Source organism: Nannospalax galili, unplaced genomic scaffold (assembly GCF_000622305.1).
Source record: "Nannospalax galili isolate Female #2095 unplaced genomic scaffold, S.galili_v1.0 scaffold60, whole genome shotgun sequence".
Classification (NCBI taxonomy): Eukaryota; Metazoa; Chordata; class Mammalia; order Rodentia; family Spalacidae; genus Nannospalax; species Nannospalax galili.
This window is the reverse complement of record NW_008346989.1, coordinates 1492162-1497902: the sequence shown is the minus strand read 5'-3', so window position 1 is coordinate 1497902 and position 5741 is coordinate 1492162. Positions and strand designations below refer to the sequence as shown.

The window sequence follows — 5741 nt, the reverse complement described above, 5'->3', positions numbered from 1 at the left end:
ATATAATATATATATATATTCTGCCCAGTTCCCTTCCTTCAAATAACAAGCAAACCTCGAGAGTGAAGAGGAGAAAGTTGAAGGGGAAGATCAGGACAAGAACTCGTGAAAGATAAGACAAATCACAAGTACAGGGCCCACAATATATAATTTGGGATGCTTTTAAGGATGCAAATTAGGACACAGGACTTCTGAGTTCCCACTACCTTGGAAGCCACCCATGTAAGTGAGAGATCCCAAGGCATGAATGCATTAGCTTTTAACAGCCCAGATTCCAATTTAGAGGCGGTAAAATCTCTGCTGAAAACGATAAATGACCTCAGATGTCATCTATTCAGGTTTCCTCTGAACAAAGGTGTTCAGAGATATCAATGTTCGGAAGACTGGGTGGATATAACTTTTTAAACTGGGAGGTACTGAAGTAAAAATGGGTGACAAGGGACTGGACGCGGCTATGCTGTCGGTGCTTTGATAAATGCAAGATCTCCTACACTAAACGAATGCGGTGGACTGGAGACTACGCAGACTGCTCGAAGAACGTGGTCGTGGGTAACAGCAAGCCCCTAAGACAGAACCGTCAGAGACCACAGGCAGACAAGTCAAAACCTAAAGGATGACCCCCTCCCCCCACACACACACCCGAGGAATTCGGACCACTGCAGCAGCCTAGACCCTTCGCCTCTCCATCACCTCGGGTTCGGCTCCACTACCGCGGGTCTCCAGCAGGCTCCTCCCCAGCCGCCTCGCCTCGCTCTTCCGCGCCGGGCTCCGACGTCCGCCAGCTACACCTGTACAGCGAGGCCCATGCGGACAGCGGACCTGACCCCCGCGGAAGGGGCTGCGCCCAGGACCGAGGGCCTCGGTCCGCTGCGGGTTCGGCCGCTCGGCTCCGCGTGACCCCACAGTCCGACACCGACCGGGAGGTGGAGCAGCAGAGAAGCAACTGACTACACACCCGCCGCTCCGCCCTCAGTGCCGGCTCAGGCGCGCTCACTTCCGCTTCCTCTAGCCGTACTTCCGCCTGAAGGCACGCCTCTTTAGCCAACTCGGAGCTTTTGCATGGAGACCCGGGGGCGTCAGAAATGTTGCTTGCAGGCACTAGGGAGGGTCGCGAGGTGGGCGGGGCACAGGCGCGTGGGAAGCGGGATGCCTCGGCCCGTTGCCTAGCAACTGCAGGGTGGCCTGGGAGGCCAGCCTTTGGTTGGATGGTTCCAGATCGCGATGGATGAGCAGTCCCCTCCCTCATCTGCTTTTTGCCTAGGCCAAGTCTCAGCAGCCAGTGGTGGCAAGGCGCTGGCACACGCTTGTCTTGCTCCAACCCAACTTCACTCCCTGGTTTCACAGGCCTCGGTGCGTGCAGACGGGCCGCCCAGAAGGCCTTTCTGCCCTACTGATGGCTGCTCTGCTCGCGTTCACTGGAATCCTGGGGAGGAAGCAGGGACGCTGGTCTGGCCTTGACCCTCCCTGGGGATACAAGCAGCTTGACCACGGAGCACACAGGGCAATGGTCATGTCTCCTCAAGGGCCTGCTAATCTGCCAGAGCTGAGGGAGGGTTCCGTGTGCAGGTGGCCAGAGGCACTGCTAACACCTGTCACCTGTATTGTGGGCCACCTTTAGGCTGGATGAGGTCTATTCCCTTTGTGTCGGTAGCACCCAACTTGTGCCGGAAACTCTTGGATCTCAGTGTTACAGCTTTGGCTTTATGAGCCAGTGGGCCAACGCCCAGGCGCTAGTGTTGCGCCTCTGCCTTCTGGTGTCAAGGCTCTTAGCTTTTAGTGTTTCAGTTCTGAGATGATTCCTCAGCAGCGAGAGCTAGCAACTTGGTGACTTTCTGTAACTTTCCCAGCATTTGGAGTTTGCAGATTTTCCAAAATCTCAGCTCTTGCCTTCTGCAGTCTGTGCTCTTCCCTCTCCTGTGTTTTCTCAACACTCATGCACTCCTTTATAGTTTCAGTTCTCTCCAGTCTCTACTCCATCCCTATAGCTGCTGCTAGGTGGACCATGAGTTAGCAGCTCTGGTTTCACCTGTTCTTCCTGCATGCAACCAGCTCAGCCCACTCTACTAGTTATAAAAGACCACAAGTAGTCAATAAAACCACTTGGTCGAAACTTTATTGGGGTCTATGCTGCAGCACAGGGCCCGTTTGCTGAAAGAGGGTCCCCTGTCTGCTGTCATGAGGTCTGGAGGTCATCTAAGTGTCATCTCAAGGTATTGTGGTCAAAGCAGAGTTTCTTAAAGCAAAGCCACAGTTGGGACTGTGAGGAACCTCCAGGAGCTGCTAATTGATTTACAGTTCCTGCTTATTTGACAACTCCCAGGCCTCTGTACACTCTTGATAGTCCCTTCCTTCAGTAATGGCAGCAATATCATTTGCAGTCTTGCCAGACTTGGGAACTGTGGAAGCAACACAATCACACCCAGTCCAGCCTTCATCTCTGCCAGCCTTGTGGTAGTTCCTCAGTTTCTCTCTCAGTCAGCTGCTGCTATGGCCTGGTGACAGCTGTCAGGCTAGAAGCCAAACTACCATACTTGACAGCTTTCATTATTTAAAAGGATACTATTAAGGGGTGCTTATAACAGAGATTTAACATGCAGTTAATACTTTCATTTAGTGAATTTTTCCCAATAATGCCTAATCTTTCCCCCAAATGACTTGAGGGAAGGTTGGATTCTCTTGCTCTGTCTCAATGGGGGTCCTGCACACTCAGGACATGCTCAGCCTCATCCTTATAGCAGAAGATCACTTCACATACTCCCCTTCTCCTAGTTCTGGATTACACACAATTTCATAAGTTTCCACTCTACCTTCTCTATAACCAGGAAAACATTTGTGTAACCACTTGTAAGACCTTAAGACCAATATAATTTTTTAATATGTATGTAGACCTCATCCAGCCTAAATGTGGCCACAACACAGGTGACAGGTGTTAGCAGTGTCTGTGGCCACCTGTACACAGAACCCTCTTTCAGCTCTTGCAGACTAGAGGCCCTGGAGGAGACATGACCATTGCCCTGTGTGCTCTGTGGTCAAGCTGCTTGTATCCCCAGGGAGGGTCAAGGCCAGACCAGCGTCCCTGCATGTTTTGCCTGCATGTCTGTAAGTGTACTACATGTGTACAGTGCCCCCGGAGGTCAGAAGAGGCCATTGTCAGCTGCCAGGTGGGTGCTGGGAACTGTACCCAGGTCCCCTGCAAGAGCAGCCAGAGCTCTTAATTGCTGTGGTGGTTTGAATGAGAATGTCTCCCATAGGCTCCAAGTCTTTGGACATTTTGTTCCTAGGTGGTAGCACTGTCTTGGGAGGTTTTAGGAGGTGTGGCCTTACTGGAGGAAGTGCCTCACTGGGGCCAGGATTTGATGATTCTTAAACTTTGCTGGATTTCCAGTCACTCTCTCTCTGGTACCTGTGCCTGATTGAAGATGTGATCATTCAGCTTTCTGCTCCAGCCATGCTCTACTACCATGCCTCCCTGCTATGATGGACTCTAATCCCTCTGGAACCATAATCACAAATAAACTCTTACTTCTGTAAGTTGCTTTGGTCAGTGTCTTATCACAGCAACAGGAAAGTAACTAATAAAATTGCCGAGCCATCTTTTCAGTCCCCAATTTAATTTTTCAATATAAACTACTGACAAACTTCAATTATTAATACACTAACTTTCTTAAGATGCATCCCAAAACCTATCTATGCACATTGCATCCCAGTAGGGCCTCTCTGGTTCCTAGTGAACTAATGAAGGTTCCATTGAGGAAGTAAAGTAGGAAAAACATTCTGTGATTTTCTTCAGACCCTCTGGCAGGACATTTGATGGAGCTCTCAAAATACACTACCAAGGTGAAGTTACACTTTGGGTACATTAAAGGGTTTGGGACAAAATCTTTCTGGCAGTCAAGGGTGTCATTTTCCTACTGCCATATTTTCTTCTAAGTAAAATTATCAAACAGTGCCCAGAAACTATTGCTAGTTTAGTACAGTTGGATTCCACCAAAAATATGTGAAATGGCCTCAAGTCTTAAGGAGTGTACATTTGAATGGCAACACAAATGAACATAACTAATACTAGAAAACAAGTGAAATACACAATAAAGTTATAATGTTTGTGTCCCTGCAGACTTCAGACTCTGAAATCTCTGATGATATTTGAAGGGGCTATGCTTTGGGAGGTGAATGGGTCATGATAGTGGAGCCAGGGAAATGAAACAATGCCCTCATTTGACTCACAAGAGCCCTCTTACCCTATTTCCATCATGAAGGAAACAAGGAGAAGACACACAACCTAGAAGAGAGCCCTTACCTGAACCCAACTGTCCTGGCACCCTGATCTCAGATGCCAGCCCAAGGACTGTGTGGAATGCCTGTACTCCAACTGTGGTACTTGTTTCTATAGCAGATTGAGGATCAGTACAGTGATGACAAAGGCCAAAGGGAGACTGGAAGGACAGGTGAGAGCTGAGAGGATTAAAAAAGAAAGGACCTCCTGGCAGAAGGTGTAATTCTAAGTGAGAACTGAAAGTAAAAACCCCAAGTATTTGAAGGAGTAACCAGGGAGACAAAATTCTCTGAGAAGGCGGCTCACGCTGAGAGGCATGAGGAATTATGGTGTTCTGGAGGCAGGCAGATCAGTCCTATGCAGTTGCCAACATGACAGTCCTCATGTATTACAGTTTTTCAAAACATTTGTCTCCTAAAAATGCACAGATAACCAATGGCCAAACATTTAAGGAAGACAAAACAACAACAAAAATATACTAGAAAAAAGACAAAGAAAATTGCAAGGTAGAAAAAAATGTTATAAAAACTATATCTGCTATCTCAAGATATCACATTCATGAAAGAAAACCACATAAAAGAGAGTAAGGGGGGAAAATCTTGAAAATTAAGAAGGCAATAAATTAATGACAGATGAAGATGATGACATCTCCAAGATGATGGACAAAATGATTTTGAGAAAACAAAATACAGGGCAATTAGAATATTAAACCAAGTAACTTGATATCCAAAAATAGAATTATAAGAAAAGAGAATTTTTAAAAAAAAGAAGAGACAGAAATTACCAAAGAAACAATTCAAGAAAATCTTGGATCTAGAAGACACGATTTCATGTTGAAAATGCCAATAGGCTGGTGGAGCCTGGTCATCCACATGCCCTGGTGGCACCCATGGCCAGCCAACCATCATTATCACCCAGTGGCTATCAAGACCTAGCTCCAGTTCTCAACAACATTAGGAATCTGAGAAGTCTACTGTTTTCAGAAGATAAACTGGGGATACTGTTTAGCTGTTATGTGAAGCTGTGGAACTTCCCAACTGCCATTCATAGAATCTTGGATTGGAGACCTGTGAGCTTATTGCTGCCTAGTGTGAGGACCTAGCTTCTGCTTTTACCTACTATAAAACCCTGTGGGGAATCAACCTGTTGGGGAACACTTTGGTCCACAATGGGGTCATTGTGCTGAGTGAGGACAGGAAATAGCCAAAGTGTAACCTGCATGCAAGGGCTACAAACAACTAACTTTGATGAAGAAAACCAAGTGTTTCCAATTGCTGAGAAAAAGAGAAATCCCTACTTGACATTCCTAAGCAGTGTGTAAGAGAAACAGAAATTAAGAGTAAAAAAATCCCATTCCAAGAAACCTGGGTATATTCTGAGCCAAATCCATGTACAGAAGAGAGTGGGTCCTTATTCTGACACACTTTTGTATAAGAATTATAGATCACTGACTCTCTTATGAGATATT

The 5741-nt window shown here is 46.9% G+C and overlaps 1 protein-coding gene across 7 annotated transcripts in view; it reads right to left on the bottom strand.

Annotated features, from left to right (window-relative positions):
- Positions 1 to 829, bottom strand: part of Fam120b (family with sequence similarity 120B) — a 97491-nt gene extending 96662 nt beyond the window's left edge. For 6 of the 7 annotated variants that reach the window (XM_008843395.3, XM_029568477.1, XM_029568478.1 and 3 more), the window contains exon 1: positions 691 to 829. The gene's annotated coding sequence lies outside the window, so the exon portion shown is untranslated. Of the gene's footprint in view, positions 1 to 639 lie in introns of all 7 variants that reach the window. The other variant, XM_029568474.1, reaches the window with a different exon arrangement.
- Positions 830 to 5741: the final 4912 nt, after the last annotated feature.